The 22,316-nt window shown below is 47.9% G+C and overlaps 1 protein-coding gene and 1 non-coding gene across 2 annotated transcripts in view; one reads left to right on the plus strand and one right to left on the minus strand.

Annotated features, from left to right (window-relative positions):
• Positions 1-17,748, minus strand: part of ABHD8 (abhydrolase domain containing 8) — a 28,897-nt gene extending 11,149 nt beyond the window's left edge. The window contains exon 1 of the mRNA XM_048497999.1: positions 17,509-17,748. The gene's annotated coding sequence lies outside the window, so the exon portion shown is untranslated. The remainder of the gene's footprint in view (positions 1-17,508) is intronic.
• LOC125434044 lies at positions 8,408-8,526 on the plus strand. Its single transcript, XR_007244698.1, has one exon. It is a non-coding gene; the product is annotated as a 5S ribosomal RNA (ribosomal RNA).
• Positions 17,749-22,316: the final 4,568 nt, after the last annotated feature.

A 22,316-nucleotide genomic window follows, 5' to 3' on the forward strand; every position in this document is an offset into this window, starting at 1 on the left:
TGGCCTTCTGGGGCCATCTGATTGGCTGGTGTTGGGAAACTAATGTTTGTAATCCCAGCCCCATTGCCTTATTTGCTGGGTGCCTCATGTTATCTGATAGCACTGTTTCAAACTGTGAAATTTGCCATGGGTCTCAGCAAGACAAACAAGCTATAGAACAAATAAAATACATTACAATACATAGGACAGATGCTGGACTAGATGGACCTTTGGTCTGATCCAGCAGGGCTCTTCTGAGTGAGGGGGGGGCGGTGCTGAAAAATTCGTCCTACTTTTGTGACTCTGGGGAACTACACCACACCTGGATTTACAAAAGCAGTATCATAGAACCCAGTCCAGTGGGGGACAGGAGCAGCTCGGGAGATCCCTGCCTCTGAATCTCTTCTTCGCTGCGTATTCATTATTCAAAAAGTTGGCAGTGAATTATTGATGCTGATGGGGATTCCGAATGAGGAGATCATTCAGGTCTTCCTCTCAGGTGTTCCAGGAGACAGATCCAGGCATAATGGGTAGCAAGGAAGAAAGCAGAGCTGCTTGTAAGAGCAGGAGAACTCTGGATAGCCAATAGCATAGTTGCCAAACTTGGGGTGTATCAGGGTGTGAAAAAAGAGAGGGGCAAGATCACAAAGAGCTTGGAAGATCAAGATGAGATTTGGGAGTGATGTCTGGATGTCTGGAGAGGGCTGGAAAAAAGAAGGAGAAAAAGAAGGAGAAGAGCTCTTTTCCCTTCCTCTCCCCACAACAGACACCTTGGAAGGTAGGTGGGGCTGAGAGAGTTCAGAGAGAACTGTGACCAGCCCAAGGTCACTCAGCAGGAATATAGGAGTGTTGAAACACATCTGGTTCACCAGATAAGCCTCAGTCACTCAGGTGGAGCAGTGGGGAATCAAACTCGGTTCTCCAGATTAAAATCCGCCTGCTCTTAACCACTACACCATGCTGACTGTCAACAGGATATGATGCTAAACAGTCCACCCTTCAAAACAGCCGCTTTCTCCTGGGGATGTGACCTCTGTCGTTTGGAGATCAGTCGTAGATCCCAAGACACCACCTTGTGGTTAGCAACCCTACTGGAAACAAAGGTCTTCTAGAGGATCTGGATAAACTGACCAGCCCTAAATTGGAAAGTGTATTGCATTTCCATTTCGATGTATTTGTTCATATCCCACTTTTCTCCCTAACTGGGTCTTAAGCAGGTTAGAATATCACTCTGCCCTTCTCCTTTTGTGGAAGAAAAAGAGGATGAGGCACAGTTTCTCTACATTAAGGATTAGCAGACACCTTGCGAGGTAGGTAGGGCTGAGAGAGTTGAGAGAACTGTGCCTTGTCCAAGGTCACCCAGCAGACTTCGTGTGTAGAATCAGGGAAACAAATCCAGTTCACCAGAGAAAAGTGTCCACCACTCATGCGGAGGAGTGAGGAATCAAACCTGGTTCTCCAGATTGGAGTCCACGGCTGTTGACCACTTCACCACGCTGGCACCCTATCAGGCTCAGAATATGTGATGTGCCTGAGGTCCATCAGCAAGCTTCCACGATAACAGTGAGTATTCAAACCAAGGTCTCCCAGCATGTGAGCTCCCAAAGGTATCTGGTGGGCCACTGCAAGTAGCAGAGTGCTGGACTAGATGGACTCTGGTCTGATCCAGCAGGTTCTTTCTTATGTTCTTATGATCCTAGTCCAGGGGTAGGGAACCTGCGGCTCTACAGATGTTCAGGAACTACAATTCCCATCAGCCTCTATCAGCATGGCCAATTGGCCCTGCTGGTAGGGGCTGATGGGAATTGTAGTTCCTGAACATCTGGAGAGCCGCAGGTTCCCTACCCCTGTCCTAGTCCAATGCTGCATCCATGTCAGGAGTCAAGTGGCATCTGTCATCATTTCATGTGTGGCCCAATTCCTTTTGCCTAGGGAGAACCTATGGCACTCCAGATGTTCATGGACTACAATTCCCAATTGGCCATGCTGGCAGGGGCTGATGGGAATTGCAGTCCATGAACATCTGGAGTGCCATAGGTTCGCCACCACTGGCCTAGGGTCTAGATGTAAGAGAGGACATGACTGGAAAGGAGAAATGAAAATAGCAGGAAACGTAAGCAAAGAAGGGCCATCTACAGCCAGGCAAAATAGTTCCCAAGGCCTGATTTGGCCTCTGGGCCACCAGTTGCCCATCCTTTCCCTGTGCGTTCTAGAGCTGGCAACTCCAGGTTGGATTCCTGAAGATTTGTGGGTGGAGCCTGGCGATGCCTGAGATTTGGGGAGGGACTTCAATAGGGTATAATACCATAGAGTCCACCTGCCAAGGCAGCCATTTTCTACAGGGGATCTGACCTCTGTCAGCTGGAGAGCCGTCGCAAGTCCAAGAGATCTCTGGATCCCACCTGTAGGTTGGGACCTTTGTCGCGTTTACAAGGAGCCGCATGGATGGCGACAGAGTTCAGTTGGGGCATCTGAAGAAGAGTCGGGCAAGGACTGCGTGAGCAGGTGTTGGGTTGCCAGCTTTAGCTTGGGAAGTTTCTGAAAATTTGGGGGAGGGGGTGGTACCTGGGGAAGGAGAGACAGTGTGGTTTAGTGGCTAAGAATGGCAGACTCTAATCTGGAGAAATGGGTTCGTTCCCCTCTCCTACACATGGAGTCTGCTGGGAGAACTCTCAGCCTATGACCGTCTCTTGCCCTGAAAACCCTACATGCACTTTTCACCACCATACACCTGGCAAAGAGAGTGGTCATCCTATTGGTAGTGATGCCATAAAGTCTGTCGTCCAAAAGTATAGCTGCACTCTAATCTGGAGAACCGGGTTTGATTCCCTCTCTGCCACTTGAGCTGTGGAGGCTTATCTGGTGAATTAGATTAGCCTGTGCACTCCAACACACGCCAGCTGGGTGACCTTGGGCTAGTCACAGCTTCTCGGAGCTCTCTCAGCCCCACGCACCACACAGGGTGTTTGTTGTTGGAGGGAAAAGGGAAAGAAGATTGTAAGCCCCTTTGATCCTCCTTATAGGAGAGAAAGGGGGGTATAAATCCAAACTCTTCTTCTTTCTTCTTCTTTCCAGGTGAATTGATATCTGTAGGCTGGAGATCTGCTGTAATTCTGGGATAATTCGGGTCTCCACTTTGAGGTTGGTAACCAAAGGTAGCCAAGGTAGCCATCTCCCTGACTGGCTAGTTTCCTAGCTTTTGGAATCCCCTTCCCCCTGGAAGCATCCAAACATGTAACATCCCATTTGTAACTGCAACAGTTTGAGGAATTCGGGAGCCAACCCTTCCAGCACAAAAACCAAGAGAGCCCCTGGGCTGCCTCAAAAGGCACAAAGAGAACAGACATTATGGAGGCTTCCTGATTTAATTAACAGCATGTTAGCTTAATTAGAGGCTCTTTTATTAGAGGCAAGCAATGCAGAGCCAAGAGGAAGCTGCAGAAAGGGAAGATTAACCCTTCGGATTCTGCCATTTCGCCTACACTAAAATCACACCTGATCTCCAGCAACCCAGAGATACCCAGAGATAGACCAACTCTACACCCCAAGGATATTCCACTTAGCTGCAATGGCAACAAGCCATAAACAGACTTCCTCCTCTTCCATGATTTTTTAAAAACTCTCTTTTAATAAGAACATTAAGAAAAGCACTGTGGGAGCAAGTTAAGGGCCCGCCTGATCCAGCATCCTGTTTCCAGGTACAGTCAAGTCCCCAGCCTAGGTATGAAGGCAACAAGACTTGCCTGTCCTTTGCCCCCTAGTAGCTGGTTTTCAGAGGAAGACTGCCTCTCAGTCTGGAAGTTCCACTTGGAAGTTCCATCAATCCATTTGGAAGTTCCATCAATCCATTTGGAAGTTCCATAATGGCTCATATTGATAGGCTGTGCATTTACCGAACCTCTTTGTTAAATCCATCTGAGCCAGTGGCCATCTGTTACACAGGTTGTGTATTGCATGAAAAAAGACTGTCTTTTGCCTGAATATGTTGCCTGTCAGCTGGTATTTGGGGAGAAACCACTCTCTTTGTTTACACATGATTTCGTGAACCTCCACCATTGCCTGTGAGGAAATAATGATGATTATACTAGTTTAAAATGCAAACTGCAAACTAACTTATAGTCCCCCTCAGCTGCATTATTTGCGCTGACCATAATAGTGTTAATACCAGGAAAAGAAAAATGAGATCTACATCCCACCCAATACAGGCTTTTCATTCATATCAGGAGACCATGCCAAATTTCTTGCATGGAAATCATCCGCCGTTTCTGTTATAAACCTGGTGTAGTACAAGATGCGGTGTCCCACGTTTATGCTCCCCATTTCCTTGGAGAGTGAATCCCACTGAAGGCAACTGGGACTTACTTCCGGGTAAGACAACGGATCTTGCCGACTACTGAACCAGCCCTCTCTTTGACAGTACTCACTCTCTCTCTCTCTCTCTCTCTCTCTCTCAATCCAATCTCAGCTCAAGGATCAGGAGGAGAACTGATTTTGTTGCTGGCTCCTCTGCGATTCTGGCTTTCAGAGAATTCAGGAGAGCTCTTTATAAACTGGGATGGATTCCAGAATGAAATAAGAGACGGGGGAGGGGGAACTGGGGGGGAGAGAAGAAAAGCTGACATCAGCTTGTTTTGGAACTGAACGGCTGTAGGGGGGGGAGTGTGGGAAGGTCAAGGCAACGTAGAGATGCCTCTTGGAAAGGATCTACCTCTGCCAGTTCTTTCCTGGTGCGTTGGCTGCCTTCCCTGCAGCCTCGTTTGTCACCTAGGAATGCATCATTGTCAGAGTCAGCTGTCCTTTCTGAGGAGCACAGATTTGGAAACCAAGACAATGGGTTTAGGCGTGGAGCAGTGGCAAACAAACAGACCGTTTCATTGACTGGGAAATGTCCTGATGGGCCACTGGGGGTGAGGAGGGTGAGCCAATGGTCTCTGATGTGCTGGCAGCATCCCAGAGGGCATTTCAATGTTGGCAGTGGGGCTGGGTTCCCCCAATGGCTCGGGCTGCTCCAATGCTGTGTTGAGAGCCAGCGTGGCGTAGTGGTTAAGACTAGAGCAGATGGACTCTGATCTGGAGAACCGGGTTTGATCACCCACTCATCCACGTGAGCAGGGAACTCTGATGTGGTGAACTGCATTTGTTTCCCCACTCCTACACACGCTGCCTGCTGGATGGCCTTGGGCTAGTCACAGTTCTATCTGGGGAATTCAGATTAGCCTGTGCACTCCCACACACACCAGCTGGGTGACCTTGGGCTAGTCACAGCTTTTCGGAGGTGGTGGAAATGTGCCATCAGCTGATTTAGAGTGAATTCTTATGGGATTTTCAAGGCAAGAGGCCAACAAAGGCGGTTCTTGGGTGGTCTTCCAACCAAGTACGAATCAGGGCTGACGCTGTTTAGCTTCACAAATCTGATGAGATCAGGCTAACCTGGGCTTTCTAGGTCACGGTGACTGAAGATATGGATTCTATGGAATGAAAATTCTTCTTTGATTTTAGCATCCAAGGAATAGCCTTCCCTGCTTCCCCTGTACCTGCTTTCTGGTATTCAGGGATATTCTCTTCTGACCTTGGAAATTCTATTTAGTTGTTGTTTTTCAGACCTGGGAATGCTCATCCCTAGTGAATTTTCAAGGACAGGGGAAGCAAAAAAGTCCCCCCTATAACACAGGCTGAGCAAACAGCCTGTAAAACAGTCCTCCATGAAGGTGATTCAGTGTCAGAGCGAGCAGAGATTACAGCAGCTTCCATGCCTCTTTGTCAAAGGGCCCTTTTGAGTCAGAAACAAAATTAAACCCTGTGAATTGCAGGGGATCTTTGTTAAAAGGAAGAGAGATGGAGCAGGGATGCTGGTAACCACAGCAACTTGGGCAGAGTTGGGTACCACTCTTGTGTTCTTCTGGCTGATAAAGTTGATGATCTAAGTACCACTTTCATAATGTGATTTGTGAGAACTGAGTCAGATGTGAATTGGGTTGCATAACCCCGCTCTTCTGTCTCCTCCCTCCAGCAAGAAAGAGATTGGTTCAAATATGGGGGAATCAGGGCAAACTGACAGCAAAATTGGAGCTTGCGGCCTGTGTGAAGCGCTTCTGCTTCCTCTAGTCTGAAAGGGACCTCTAATTAAGAACGAAAGCAGAAGCGGCCCATCACGCCTCCTGGCTGGTGCAGATTACAGGGGAGGAAAGAGGAAAGATGCAGGTAGCTCCTTTAGAGTGTCATTTCCAAGGTTTGCCAAGAGCAAAATGTACAGAGCGATTGGGGCTGTACTCTCTCTATTGAGAGAGAATATGGGGATGGGTCTGTGGGTTACATGGGCTCAGGAAAGGTGGGCTGTACGTAGCCGGGTCATTGTTTTGTGGGGCACTGGATTGGCTACTTGTTTGCTTGCTTCTGCAGGCCTTTGGGTATTACAACGATGTGGTGTCTGTTCAAATTCTGGGTGGGTGCAGAGGTGGGATCCAGCAGGTTCTCACAGGTTCCCGAGAGTAGGTTACTAATTATTTGTGTGCCCCGAGAGGGGGTTACTAATTGGTGATTTTGCCACGTGATTTTTGCCTTTGTTACGCCCCTCCTCTCAGCAGCAGTGCGCAGAACTTGAAGCAGTCTAGCAGGAGATGCACCGGCGTGCATGGCAGCCTGTGCCTGCGTGCATTCGTTTCCCGCCCAATGACCAGCGCAGTGGCTGCGTCCTTGCCACAGCCCCCCCCCAGGAATGCCCCGCCCCCGGAATGCCCGGCCATGCCCCACTGGCACTACGCCACAATTTGAATCCCACCACCATGGGAACCTGTTACTAAAATTTTTGGATCCCACCACTGGGTGGGTGGGGAGGTGGGGAGGGGGAAGGCGGTGCTAGGCAGACATTTTTGGAAGCAGTTCTGGGAACATAACAAGGGCCCTGCTGTATCAAAGGGCCAATCCGACTGCTCAAAGATTTTTTGAATCTAATCCAGCATCCTGTTTTCAACCACAGACAGGCGCCCCAGTCATGAAGCCCATTACCAGGGCACAGAAGACTACAAGCATCCCTCGAGTGCCCATCCTGGCATCTAATTGTTTACATGCAGACTACCTCTGAACCTTGAGTTTCCATGCTGCTGTTTGGGCAAATTTCCATTGATAGATCTGTCCTGTCTATAAGCTAAGTCTCCCAGGAGCAGGATAAAACTTCTTTGAGCCCAGTATCATGTTTCTTATCAGATGCTCCTGGAAGGGCTATAAAAAATCAAGGCAACATTCCTGCCCTGCTCTGGCTCATGCAGTATCAGAGGTAAACTGCCTCTGAACATGGAGGTTCCATTTAGCTGTGACAACTAACAGTAAACCTCTCCTACTCTGTGGCTTTTTCTTATTTCTTTAAGTTAAGGACTTAACGATGGGCCCTGCTGAGTCACACCTGCAGCACCTGGTTCAGTTATCCTGTTTCTGGTAATGGCCAGCCAGGTGTTTCTCAGTGCTCAGGAGCAGGACATGAAGCAGCAGTTTTTCCTGTGCCTTTGTTAGGCTGAAAAAGTTTCCACAGAGCTAGGACAATGCAGCCATTCCCTTGGGCTCGGAGTCACCAATGGCTCTAGAGAAAATTGTTACGTTTCTTTCAGAGGAAGAAGAAGAGTTTGGATTTATATCCCCCCTTTCTCTCCTGTAAGGAGACTCAAAGGGGCTTACAATCTCCTTCCCTTTCCCCACCCACAACAAACACCCTGTGAGGTGGGTGGGGCTGAACAACTGTGACTAGCCCAAGGTCACCCAGCTGGCGTGTGCTGGAGCGCACAAGCTACCGGTAATCTGGTTCAACTGATAAGCCTCCAGAGCTCAAGTGGCAGCACGGGGAATCAAACCCGGTTCTCCAGATTAGAGTGCACCTGCTCTTAACCACTACACCAAGCTGGCTCATAGAGGGTTAACAGGCTGCTATTAACCAGGTGTTGCCCTGAAAAGCATCTGTTGCTCATTTCCACACATTAAACCTCTATTAAAGGGACAGGACATTTTTCTCCTGGCCTGATAGCAGTTCTACATCAAAGCTAGAATACTAGGCAATTTGAAGTAAGAGTACCTGCCAAACCCGGCTGGCAGGTGTTGGAAAGTGCCACATCCATCCAAGAATGACATTGTGTTGTCTCCTAGGAAACCATCCCGTGCTGATTATTATTGGTGAAGAGGGCAAGATGGCCGCCATATCTGTTCTGGCAAAAAGGATGGACCAAAAATGGACCCAGGAGGAACAATTCTCAATGGAGAGAGCCTTTGCAAGAGGGGAAAGCAGTCAGCTGATCTCCCCCTTCCAGTATCTCTTTCTCAGGTTTGAGCCAGACTTTGGAACTCAGTGATGCTCATGGATCTAAGAATTCTGTGTTTCTACACAGAAGTCACAACATTCTGAAGCCAAACATCATCACCATCACCACGTTTTATTGGCATAGATAAGTACGGCCATACCACCCTGAACGCTCCCAATCTCGTCTGATCTCGGAAGCTAAGCAGGGTTGGGCCTGGTTAGTACTTGGATGGGAGACCGCCTGGGAATACCAAGTGCTGTAGGCTGAAGCCAAACATTGAAGGGAGGAGGGAAGCTGATGGGAAAAATAAAAGGACCGCTTCCTTTAAGGATAACAGCCTCCAAGTGGGATCTAAGAATCCCCAGGAATTACAACTCTTATCCAGACTTTTCCGGGGGGAGAAATGGGTGCTGGGGGGGGGGGGGTGGACTCTGTAGCATCATACGCCACTGAAGTCCTTGTCTTTCCTCAAGCTCCATCCCCAAATATCCAGGAGTTTTCCAACTTGGATCTGGCAACCATATCCCCTAGAGTTGCATGCTCTCACTTGGGAAATACCTGGAGATTTTGGGAGTGGAGCCTGAGGAGGGTGGGGCTTGGGGAGGGAGCTGACCTTCTAAAGTGTCTGTTTTCTCTAGGCAAACTGATCTCTGTCCCCTGGAGATCAGTTGTAACAGCAGAAGATCTCCAGTCACTACCTGGAGGTTGGCAACCATAGTACCCCATCCCCTGCCAGCCGCCAGTGGGAACCTGGCAAACCTAGCCTTCCCCTCAACATTACCCCGGAAGACTTCTGATGTTTAGCCTCCTGATGAGAGCCAGCATGGTGTAGTGGTTAAGAGCAGTGCATTCTAATCTGGGGGACCGGGTTTGATTCCCCGCTCTGCCACTTGAGCAGTAGAGGCTTATCTAGTGAACTAGATTAGCTTGTGAACTCCAACACATGCCAGCTGGGTGACTTTGGGCTAGTCACAGCTTTTCCGAGCTCTCTCAGCCAGCTCACAGTGTGTTTGTTGTGAATGGGGAAGGGAAAGGAGATTGTAAGCCCCTTTGAGTCTCCTTACAGGGGAGGGGGAATATAAATCCAAACTCTTCTCCTCCTCCTCTTCTTCATCTTACAGTTTTATCTTCCCCCTCACAGACTGGGTCTCTTTTCTCGAGTTCACTTCCAGACAAGAGATTTCTCAGTGCTGTGAAACATACCGATGGCATCTTTAAGCTCTCGTCTCACAGTATTCAAAAGATGCCACCAGTTCAGATGCTGGGGTAGCCTGGCGCCCCCTGCGTGCAATTCCCCCCCTCCTCCATTATAAGGAAAAACGAAGGACTAAACATAGCCAGGTTTCTAATAAAGCCAACCACAATTTGTTCCTTTGAGAAATTACTCCTCCTTATATCCTATGCCAAGTTCCCTTCATTCACATTCAGAGCACCAGCGCACGCCCCCACAATTTCCCACCTCCGGTCCTCCCCTAAGTCAAACCGCCTGAAGAAAAACAGCTTTACTGACCTACTTTAGAGGGAGACTGCTCAGATTTAGGAGCTAAGCTTTAATGGGGAAGGCAGGGGATGCCGAGGGATGCTCAAAATCGCCTCCTGCGACGATGGAGGCACAGAGCACTGAACAAAATTAAGGCTTTGCTTTGTGCTTGGGGGGGGGGGGGATCCTAAACAACTGCAAACCTGGAACAGAAGAAAAGGGACTGGAGGTTTCCCATGCCTTGAAGATTTGCTAGTCTGGATCAAGAGCATGCTGCTGGTTAACTCCTGATTCTGAAAATCCTGTGCATCAAGAAGAAAACCAGAACTAAAACATTTCTCCCTGATGTGCTAATATCTTAGTGCAGGGAATCTCACACAAGATTCCCTGCATGCGGAAAACTGGGTGCTAAGGAAGCTAGACTGGGATCATTCATGTTGTCATGTTAGCTTTCCATGCACAGATAATTCTTTGTATGAAGTAGGGCTCTTTCTTGTGAATTGCAGGCTGAAGTGGCACAGAAATAGGGGGGTCAATGTCCAGATGAGGCTGGTGATTTCCAAGAATTGCAGCTCATCTCCAAATTATAGAGATAGCTTCCCTGGAGAAAATGGACTCTATGGCATTATACCCTGCTGAGGTCCCTCCGTTCCTCAAACTGGGCCTGCCCCCAGGATTCACCCCCAAATCTGCAGGAATTTCCCAGCGCTGATTTGGCAACCCTGCAGATTTACCACCTAAGGTGTTGCTAGGATTGTCATATCAACCTCTCAGTGCAGCCTGGAGATCTCCCAGAATTCCAATGGATCTCCGGACTACAGAGATCAGCTCCCCTTGAGAAAATGGCTGCTTTGGAGGGTGGACTCTGTCATTATGACCCTGTTCAGGTCCCTCCCCTCTCGAAGCCCCACCCTCCCCAAGCTCCACCCACAGAAGACCCACAGTCTTATTCCTGCAATGTTCCTTCTATCTCAGGGGTTGGCACCCAAAAAGCCATTTGGCCCTGCCTCCCCAAGCCCCGCCCTTACCCCGCCCCAGGGGCGTAACGAGGCAGCCCTGGGCAAACTGTAGCCCTGGGCAAAACCTGAGTTGGATGCCCCCCCCCCCCATGGGCGACCAAATTTGTTTTTGCACCAGGACATTGGTGCCTACAGGGGGTGAAGTTTTTAGACATATCAGCACCAAACTTTGCTAAGGAGATGGGGGCTACCCTTTTGAGGGTCCATAACTTTGGCCCCCCTGAACCAAACTGCACCAAACCTTGGGGGTGCCATCATGACAGTCTCCAGATGATACCCTGAAATTTTGGTGCTGATACGTCCAAGAATGCCCTCCCTGCAAGAACATCCCGAAATTTGCCCAAAAATCTTTGTTCTGCATTGAGTTTTCTGCATTGCTGTCAATGGGGGTGGCAGGCTGGGGGGCACATTTTTGAAGGCACAGTCTCAAAACTTTCAGGGTCTCATCAGGAGACTGCCCTAATGATACCCCCCAAGTTTGGTGCAGTTTGGTTCAGGGGGGCCAAAGTTATGGACCCTCAAAACTGTAGCCCCCATCTCCTATTAGCTCCCATTGTTTCCAATGGGGGATAGGGGCACCCCTTTTGGGAGTCCATAACTTTGGACTCCCTGAACCAAACCTCACCAAACTTGGGGGATAGCATAAGGACAATCTCCTGATGATACGCTGTAATCTTGGTGCCGCTAGCCTAAAAACTGCGCCCCCTGCAGGCAAAAAATGGAAAACCACTAAAAATACCCAAAAACGAACCCAGCATTTTGATGCCCCCCGCAAGGTGATGCCCTGGGCAGCTGCCCACCTTGCCCAATGGGCATTACGCCAGTGCCCCACCCCCAACCTCCCCAATCCTTGCCTTCAGCCAAGCGGGCAGGATAGACAGCGGCGGCGACACCAACGATGGCAAGTTGCACTTGGGACACGGCGACCATGCCTCCTTCCCTGCCCCCTTCTTCCTCCCTCCCTCCCTCCCTCCCAGACGAGGGAGGGAGGGAGGGAGGGAGGGAGGGAGGGAGGGAGGGAGGGAAGGAAGGAAGGAAGGAAGGAAGGAAGGAAGGAAGGAAGGAAGGAAGGAAGGAAGGAAGGAAGGAAGGAAGGAAGGAAGGAAGGAAGGAAGGAAGGAAGGAAGGAAGGAAGGAAGGAAGGAAGGAAGGAGGCACGCTCGCCGCATCCCAAGTGCAACTTGCCGTTGTTGGCGTTGCCACTGCGGAGCTGCAGTACGAGGACGAAAGAGCCACATGTGGCTTCGGAGCCGTGGGTTGCCAATCCCTGTTTTATCTATTTGCAGAATGTGCAGAATGTTCACGGTGCTCTTCTTCTAGCTTCCAGATTGTGTCCCCAAGAATACTGAAGCCCAAGGGAAAAGCTAGGTGAGATTTAAGAAGATCTATAATCTCCCTGACATAATTTTTTCTCACCCAAGCACCCTGATTCCCCTTCTGAGGAGGAGGAGGAGAGAGTGTGTTTAACTCTTGCCCTCTGCCACTAATTTCCTGATGAGAATTCCTGGGTATGTTTTTCTCTAAAAGATAAGTAACAGCTCTCGGGGACTGGGGTTCCATCTGGAAAATGGCCCAGGAGATGAAGATCTCTCCCTGTCTTTCCATTCCCACAGTGCTGAAATTTAGACTGCATGCTCCTTGGGGCATTGACAGAGGCATATCGGGGGAAATGGTGCCCAGAGACAACTCCTTCTCCAGGCGCCCTCCCACACCCACGCATCCCCTGTTTTCAAGAGCGGGTCCATGCCCTTGAGCCCCCCAGCCTACCTGCAGGCTGGGGGCGGGGCTTGGTGGTGTGCACCCAGGGACATGGGTGACCCCATGTCCCTATAGGCCGTACGCCTCTGGGCGTTGATGTGCATTTCTTGCTGTGGTATGCAAAGTACCCTGTCCATTTATCAGGGGCACTATCAGGGATAGACACTGGCGTCGCGCCCATGGGGCCAGGGGGGGGGGGTGCGGCCAGTGGTGGGATCCAAAAATTTTAGTAACAGGTTCCCATGGTGGTGGGATTCAAACAGTGGCATAGCTCCAATGGGGCTGGGCGGGGCATGACAGGGGCGTGGCCAGGCATTCCGGGGGCGGGGCATTAATAATTTATCTGTTACTGTAAAAAACTCTTACTGTAAAAAAAAGTTCCTAATTTCCAGCTGGTATCTTTCTGTCCATAATTTAAACTCATTATAGCAAGTCCTATCGTCTACTGCCAACAGAAACAACTACTTCTCCTCTAATTGACTACCTGTCAAATACTTAATACTTTCAAATACTTAATTTTGTTTCTAGAAATCAAAAGAAGGACACTTTCCTTAAACAAGGAACTTTACCATATTTCTAAAACATGTTTTTAAAACAGCCCAACAGGGAGAATTATCCCGTTTTCTACCTTCGCTAACCAGCCACATAGGAAACAACAGGACTTTATGATTTTTGGACCTAATGGAATTTCTATCGGAAAAGCAGACCCAATTAGTAACCCCCTCTCGGCACACACAAATAATTAGTAACCCACTCTCGGGAACTGGTGAGAACCTGCTGGATCCCAACTCTGGGTGACGCCCCGGGTGGAGCAGCAGCGGAGGCATGGCTGGGCCGTCGAGGGGGCGGGGCGGGGCGGGGGATGCTGCAGCAGGGGCGCAGGGTCCGCGACCCCCTGGGAGCAGTTTTCCCTTGCACCGCCTCTGGGGACAGAGTATGGTGTAGAAGTCCAGGGCCCCAGCTCATTCACTCAGGTGTCTCAAAGCAGGCTCTAATTCTGCTTTTGAACTACACATTACCATCTAAATGCATGCTCCGTCCCCCCCTATCAAAAATCTAAAATTATCTGACTGCTTTGCTGACATTGGAATTTGCAAGAACTTTTCCTTCTGTTTTAAATCACACTGCAATGGGCAGGTCTACCCCGTTCATCCCTCTTCATGGACATTCCCTCGCTTTGGAAAGGCTAAATGCTCCCGTTTTATGTCCCAGGCTCTCCGTTTGACCTTCCCCTGTCCCTTCAGAGCGCAAAGCAAACGGCAAAGCTGTATTTTAAGCCTAGCAGTTTTACGGATGCTAATAAGGCCCAGTCAGCGTTAAGCTTTGGCCATTGGCAGAGCCACCTATAATCTTTCTGGGCCTGGTTGCAAATCCAGGGAGGCAAAGACAACGATCCATCTTTTGATTGTGTGAAGACAAATCGATTCAATGCAGAGGCTAAGGGCCAAGCTGGACATGGGAATTAAAAATCAGGCCTGCCAAAAATCCATATCAGGTTAGAATTGCCGACTATCGCGGCAGTCAACTTCTAGCCCGCACCGGATCTCCTCCACCCTGGTCCTGCAGCAGGAGAAAATGGGGAGGGGGAGGATGCTGGTGTGGACATGGTGACACTGACAACACGTTTGATCACTGTATCCTTAATGTTCTGGCATTTCCCCAGTCTCTATGATCTTTACTATTGAGATAGGGCAGTGATGGCGAACCTATGGCACGGGTGCTAGAGGTGGCACTCAGAGCCCTCTCTGCGGGCACGCGCAAACAGAGTGCCCCCACACACATCTAGGCTGGCCTGGGCTGCTGGGCTCAATTATTAGCATTAAACCTAAGACCTAGTTTTGGGGAAGCAGTGTAGGTAACCTTGTTAAGCACTGGTAAACTCCACTGATTTTCATGCAAAGAACTAAAGCATGACCTGGGAGTAAGCTCAGTTGCTGGCAGTGGGGCTTGCTTCTGAGTAAACCCTCCTAGGGTCGTGATTCACCCGTTGGAAGAGTTGCACGGTTGCTTCAAAGCAAAGCCACTGACTACCACCAAGCTTACTCCTGAGTAACGCACACCTCAGAGCCAACCGTTTTTTCTAAACTAAAACCTCAGTATTCAGGTTAAATTGTCGTGTTGGCACTTTGCGCTAAATAAGTGGGTTTGGGGTTGCAGTTTGGGCACTTGGTCTCGAAAAGGTTTGCCATCACTGAGATAGGGGAAATTCTTAGAACGTCACATGATATGGTGACAGCACTTCTGTGCCTTTACCCAAAAGTAACACCACTATATTACTCCCTCCCAGTGGTGGGATCCAAAAATTTTAGTAACAGGTTCCCATGGTGGTGTGATTCAAACAGTGGCGTAGCGCCATTGGGGCTGGGCAGGGCACGACGGGGGCGTGGCCGGGCATTCCAGGGGCGGGGCATTAATAATTTCTCTGTTACTGCAAAAAACTCTTACTGTAAAAAAAAAGTTCCTAATTTCCAGCTGGTATCTTTCTGTCCATAATTTAAACTCATTATAGGAAGTCCTATCGTCTACTGCCAACAAAAACAACTACTTCTCCTCTAATTGACTGCCTGTCAAATACTTAATACTTTCAAATACTTCATTTTGTTTCTAGAAATCAAAAGAAGGATGCTTTCCTTAAACAAGGAACTTTGCCATATTTCTAAAACATGTTTTTAAAACAGCCCAACAGGGAGAATTATCCCGTTTTCTACCGTCGCTAACCAGCCACATAGGAAACAACAGGACTTTATGATTTTTGGACCTAATGGAATTTCTATCGGAAAAGCAGACCCAATTAGTAACCCCCTCTTGGCACACACAAATAATTAGTAACCCACTCTCGGGAACTGGTGAGAACCTGCTGGATCCCACCTCTGCTCCCCCCTCCGAAAACTTCCAGGATTGCTAGGTGCAGGCAACCTTGTAGGGTGGGGATTAATTGTAGTAATCATAGTAGTAGATTCCCTGCACTCTTGATAAAAAAAATTACTTCCAACATGGCTTCTGCATTCCAGAGCTGAACCTGATCTGCTTTAATTCGTACTTGATTTTTTAAAATAAACTTTCTGCTAGCCACCTGAGAGAAGCTAGAATTCCCTGCCAGAAGAAATAGAGCTGGAACATTTTGCTGACTTCAGCTTTTGGAGGGCCTCCCCTCTGGTTTCAGACCTGGCAAAGCACAAGCACTTGGCTATGAGACTTTGCACTTGCGTAGCATCACACTGAAATGCACGGCATCGCACTACTCCTGCACAGTAGCTATGTGGCCTATATTTGTCCAGGTAGTCCAGTTTCAAAACCACCCATGTAATGCATTAAACCAAAGCTCCAGCACATACACCTGCTTTGTACAGACTGGCCAGGATCCAAGTTGCGTCTTAAGGCCTTGTTTGACCTTAAGTTGATCATTCTCTTGAGCAGAGAACACGGAGCAGAGGGGGACACAGAGCCACACGTCAGAGCAGCGTACCACAGTTTTCGGCTGTCTGCTATCACCTCTACCCCTCACCTGTGCAATAGGGAGCTAGTACCAAGAGGGAAACTAAAAGGGAATCACTTGCCAGATAAGGTGGGTCTGCAACTCTAAATGAACAAAAAAAATCATTATGTTGGCAAGATTGTAAACTCATTGCATAGACTTGGGATTTGAAAAATCCAAACTGTCGGTCAAAAGCCAGCTGAATTTTGCAGTTCATGATACATCCAGTTGCAAATTATCCAAGATTAATGCTGTAGTCACAGGAAAGGGCAATGAATATGGCCAGGCACTATAGCCAGCACCCTCTGGGCACTGAATGTCCTGGTTTATGAGATTCCACTGGGATTATTTTGACAAGGCCTAGAAACCTGCTTTCTTCAAGAAAAAGAGATTTGATAGTTTTCCAGTGCTGATTTCTGTGATCAGTACCACTTTTCCCCCTTGCATAAATGTGAAAACACAGAATTGCAGAATCCCCACCGTTAGTAGCTTTTACATTCAAAATCTAACCCCAAATCACTCTCTTGCTTGGCTTTTTGCCAGGAGTGCTACTCTACAGAAAAGGAGAGAGACACTAAACAGACAAGAAGCCATTTTACAGGAGCTCTGGAGCAATTCAAACTTAGAATTCACACGACAGCCTTCTCATGTGCCTCTTCTGTTTCACAGGCACCTCTGTAAGTCCTAAAGAAAGTAGATCGGCTAAACCAGGAGCCTCAATTGTGGAAATGTACCCGTTCTGAGAGGGAAGCCACAGACTGGAATCTGGAGTGGGGCTCACACAAGCCAATATTTGGGCAGGAAATCAGAATCAGAACCTACCCACCCTGTAACTTAAGAACAATGTTAAGCATTGACACATCCAGCCCCGCCCCCCAAATAACATGCTTCAGATAAGTGCAGCTCTCTCCCTGCACCACCCAAAAAAAACCTCTATTTGTTATCTGATCTCTGCAATGGCTTTCTCCCCACTCAGTTAGATTTCACACCTTTGAAATCATGCTTTCTGACAAACCCAGCTATCACATTCTCCGGGCTTGCACAGCCTGGATCCTCCTGACCTTGCCTGGATCCTGCTGTTTCAATCCATGCGTTCGAAGGGGGTGGGGAAGAGGGGGAGGGAATTCTGACTCCTTTTGCACACTCAGCAACGGTTTACTGCAATGGCAACCATAAATGCACCTGGCTGGAGGGTGGGGGTGAAGGTTCCTCTGTTGAAACACCCCCCTCAAATGTCATAAAGTTATTAAGATGCAAACCTCCCAAGGTTAACAGCGTTAAGACACCGTTCCCCGCCTTCTTTTCTCCCTTCTTCAAATCCTATTTTAAGCCTGGCAAATCCTTGCTGATCTTCACGCTCCTGGCCATTTTGATGCCTTCCCTTCTCTGCTCGTGGAAGACATGTCTCCTTATGTGCCTCCTGTCTCCCCCTCCATCAATCCCACCTCCTCCTCTAAGAAATGCTGCCCAAATGATGGCGCAGAGGCTCATTAGGTTAAAACCAGAGAATCTCACCTCATTTATCGACCGTCAAGGCTGTGACTGTGCGGAGGAAGCCAAAGGATGCAGGATCCTGAGCTCCAGACTCTGCTGAGATTAAATTCCTTTCCTCTCTGCCGGGGGCTGTAGAGACGCCCACCCCAGTACAGGCCACCTGCTTTCCCAATTCATCTCTGCAAGACAGATGCACATTCGAGTGGGTGGATTGAGGAGGCGGCAGAGGAGGAGGGAAGAGTTAATTTGCCCTTGTGTTCAGTAGCCATAGCAAAAGCCAGTCAAATCCCTGCTTGCAGGGGGAGGGTCTTTGGGATGACAGGCAGGTGGAGAAGTCCTTCACAGAGCTTGCAGGAATGCTACAAAGCAGGAGACGGGCTGACTTCCAGTCTCCCATGGATGAATGAGGGTTTCTTTGAACAACAAACCCTTGGATTCACTGATGCGCTTAAAAATAAAAAAGCAAGACGGGTTAACAAAATCTCAGCTGAGTAATCGTGCAGGTATTGGCTCAATGGATCAAGGAAATGTACCTACATTTGCAGGTGCGAGGGGGACGGTACATCATTTGAAAAAACAAAACAATATTTTCTGTGGTTTTCTGATGACATCCTTGGGAAATCAGAGGGTCTTAAAGGTCCGTGGTGGAACACTGCCATTGATTTGTAAGAGGCAAAAGCGGCCATCCAGAGAAGTGGTTTAGATTGGTTATATGTAGGATTTAACCCTTAATCCCTCCACCTCGCCACCACTGGAAACTCCATTGAGCCCCCTTCCGCACATGCAGAATAATGCACATTCAGTCCACTTTCACAACTGTTTGCCGTGTAAGTGAATTTTGCTATTCCGCACAGTAAAATCCAGCTTCGAAGTGCGTTGAAAGCGCATTATTCTGCATGTTCAGAAGAGGTCTTAGTCAGGGCTTGTTCTCTAGCCAAGCCACTTAAATCACCCCTCAGAGTGGCATAAGAGGGCTCAGCTTGCTCCTGGCATGAGGGGCAAGAGCACCACCTCTTGGGCCTCTGCCACCAGTGGCTCTGGTTTCCAACTGAGCCCCCAACTGCCTGGTATGCGAAGAGGTGATGCTGTTATCTTTTGCATAACTGACAGCAGTGCAGAAAGCCACCCCCATCCCCAGAGCATCACCTTCCTTGTTGTGGGGGGAATTTACTGGTTATCAAGCCTGTCTGGGTTGGCTCAGCTTCCTGAAATGAGCAGAGTGGTCTTACAAGACAGAGCCTTCTTTGTTATTTGTCCATCTCTTAGAGGAGACCTTCCTTGTATCTGTCCCAGAGGTGGGATCCAGCAGGTTCTCACCAGTTCCCGAGAGTAAGCTAGTACTCATCTGTGTGCGCCAAAAGCAAGCACTAACTGTGTCCGGCTTTTCCAAGGGAAATTCCACATTAGGTCCAAAAATCATAAAGTCCTGTTGTTTCCTATGTGGCTGGTTAGCGAAGGTAGAAAACGGGCTAATTCTCCCTGTTGGGCTGTTTTAAAAACATGTTTTAGAAATATGGTAAAGTTCCTTGTTTAAGGAAAATATCCTTCTTTTGATTTCTAGAAACAAAATTAAGTATTTGAAAGTATTAAGTATTTGACAGGCAGTCAATTAGAGGAGAAGTAGTTGTTTCTGTTGGCAGTAGATGATAGGACTTGCTATAATGAGTTTAAATTATGGACAGAAAGATCCCAGCTGGAAATTAGGAACTTTTTTTTACAGTAAGAGAGAAATTATTAATGCCCCACCCCGGAATGCCCGGCCACACCCCCGTCGTGCCCCGCCCAGCCCCATTGGCACTACGCCACTGTTTGAATCCCACCACCATGGGAACCTGTTACTAAAATTTTTGGATCCCACCACTGATCTGTCCGTTTGGCATCAAACTCGATATTTTGGTATCAAATATTGATTTTGTTGTTCTTGGGTATTATGTCTGCATTTCTTCCCTGCCTGCTCCTATATGATGTTGGCCCTATCCTACAGATATATGGGAGTAAGTCCCACTCTAAAGTAAATGTGTATTGGATTGCTGCTGTGCAGCATAATTGCTTGCCTGTTTATGTGGCAATAAGCTCCACTGGGTGTAAATTGGGCTCACTGTAGATCAGTTGCAATTTCAGGAGATTTTCAGGAGGTTGACAATCCTGGCGATGGGGGCTCAACAGGAAAGTGTTGCCAAAGACTCTGTGTAGGCCTCACGGTTACCTGACTGGGGCAGTGAATTACCAGCCCCCAGGCCCTATCCCAGTGGTTCTCAACCTTCCTAATGCCGCGACCCTTTAATACAGTTCCTCATGTTATGGTGACCCCCCAACCCTAACATTTATCCATTTTACAGATGGAGAACACTGATGCAGAGAGTCTTAGGCGACCCCTGTGAAAGGGTCGTTCGACCCACAAAGGGGTCCCAACCCCCAGGTTAAGAACCACTGCCCTATCCTCACCTGGAATGAAGGCCCTTTGCGCACATGCAGAATAATGCACTTTCAATCCATTTTCAATGCACTTTACAGCTGGATTTTACTGTGTGGAATAGCAAAATCCACTTGCAAACAATTGTGAACGTGGATTGAAAGTGCGTTATTCTACATGTGCGGAAAGGGTCTAAGGAGCAAGAGAAACAAATGCTGAGCATGATTACCTCCACTGCCCTCTACTGGTCAGGCTCGAGACTGCCTGTAACTGCAGTACAATCTGTCTCAGGTTATTATTGATCAACCCTCGCCAACCTCAGCCTCATTGCATAAGCACAGCCTTCTGCAAAGCTTCCACAGACCTTCTAGGTAGACTTATGCAAACCACTGCTTTTTCCCCCAGAGCTGCAGTTCAGCTAGGGATGCCAATCCCCAGATGCCATCTGGAGATCTCCTTCTGTGGTCTTAATGATATAATGTTTTTAGGGAGTGTTTTGAAATTTAACATCTTCATTTTCTGATGTAGAACTTACTGGATGTTTAGTAGTTGTGACACGAATGAATGAATATTTATTAGTGGTCAACAACCAGCATAAAACAACAATAGAAAAATGTAAAATAGAAAGTTCCAGAGGCTTTTAAGTACACCTAGTTAAAAAGAGTAGACAGTATCATAGCACTTAATAGCACAAGACGTCCTCTATCCTCCTATCCTCCTGATTTTCTAAATTTGTTTACCAGAGACCAGAAGTGAATGGTCCATTCTCCTTTGTTATTTTTTTCCGCCCAGCCAGCCAATATAGATCCTAATATTTCATGTTTGAACTTATTATATACAGGACATTTGAGGAATTTATGTTCTAACTCTGGTTGTAAGGAATTTTCTTATACTAGTAGTTGTGACAATGGAACTAATTTGTGCTGCCCCCACCACCACCCTCAAAACGAATTCAAAACGAATAAGACCAAGCGGGAGCTCGATTTTTAATGTGGAAAAAATAGATTGCGAGGGAATATGTGATCCCTTCTTTTTGGCCTTGTGACTTCCATCTCAACCCTTCCCAGTCATTATATTTGTCAAGGTTTTAATGTGAGAGGGACCTGTCTGGTTTGAAGTTATCTTTTTCTGAGTAATGTTACTAGCGTAGGGTTGCCAACTCTGGGTTGGAAATTCCAGCAGAATTGGGGGTGGAAGCTTAGGGAGGACAGGGCTGGGAGGGGGAATGGGGTTCATCAGGGATATGATGACATACTTTCACCCTCCAAAGCAGCCATTAATTTCGGTAGTCTGGCAAACAGTTGTAATTCTGGGAGATCTCTGAAGCTCTCTTGGAGGCTGGCAAACCCGGTTTTTAGTCAGAGCAATTATTCTGAGAGGAGAACATGAAAGAAATTTCAGTTCTACCCTTCAGGGAGCTGGGGGTCGTGTTTGTACATAGTCCTCCTTTCCTCCATTCACAACAATCTTGTATGGTAGTCTGTACTAAGAATGCAAAGGCAACAAGGCCAGGGTTACACTGGGAGCTTCAAGAGTTTCGGAGAGATTTAAATACTGGCCTAGTTTGACAATCATAACTCCACACTAACATTCCAGGCTATTCCATTTGGTAGAGACGTATTTTGAGAGAAGATTCTTTAGATTCATTTTTTAAAAACTACAAAAGAAGAAGAAGAGTTTGGATTTATATCCCCCCTTTCTCTCCTGTAGGAGACTCAAAGGGGCTGACAATCTCCTTGCCCTTCCCCCCTCACAACAAACACCCTGTGAGGTGGGTGGGGCTGAGAGAGCTCCGAAAAGCTGTGACTAGCCCAAGGTCACCCAGCTGGCGTGTGTGGGAGTGCACAGGTTAATTCCCCAGATAAGCCTCCACAGCTCAAGCGGCAGAGCAGGGAATCAAACCTGATTCCTCCAGATTAGATATACGAGCTCTTAACCTCCTACGCCAAGCTGACCCAATGCAAAAGGGATATAGTTACTTCTCAGAAATTATTTACACACAAATATAGTGGCAAGCATTGCATTCCACAGAATTTATTTCTCCCCGTTATTTTCCCCCGTTTCTAAGTGGTGGAATTTCATTTCTAGCAACCGAGCAAGGCTGAAATGTCAAGCCCTTCAGGAGAGAGAGGTTCTGAGGTAAAATTTACTTCGCCCATTACAATAAAAAAGTGCCAAAGCACATTCCTTTCAGTAGCGAAAAAGCCATCCTCATGTAAAATCTGCCTCTCTCTTTTATTTATCTTCTCTAAATCAAGGAAAAGGGTTTCACAGAATTGTAACTCCACAATTCCAGTGCTCTATAAACAAAATTGATTGTCATACAAATCTGTTAAACTCCAATACATTACGGCTGTCTAGGTGCATCCCTAGTTTTCCAAATAAATCAGCCGCTATTCAGCCACTATTCCCCATA

This window comes from Sphaerodactylus townsendi, linkage group LG05 (genome assembly GCF_021028975.2).
Source record: "Sphaerodactylus townsendi isolate TG3544 linkage group LG05, MPM_Stown_v2.3, whole genome shotgun sequence".
NCBI lineage: Eukaryota > Metazoa > Chordata > Lepidosauria > Squamata > Sphaerodactylidae > Sphaerodactylus > Sphaerodactylus townsendi.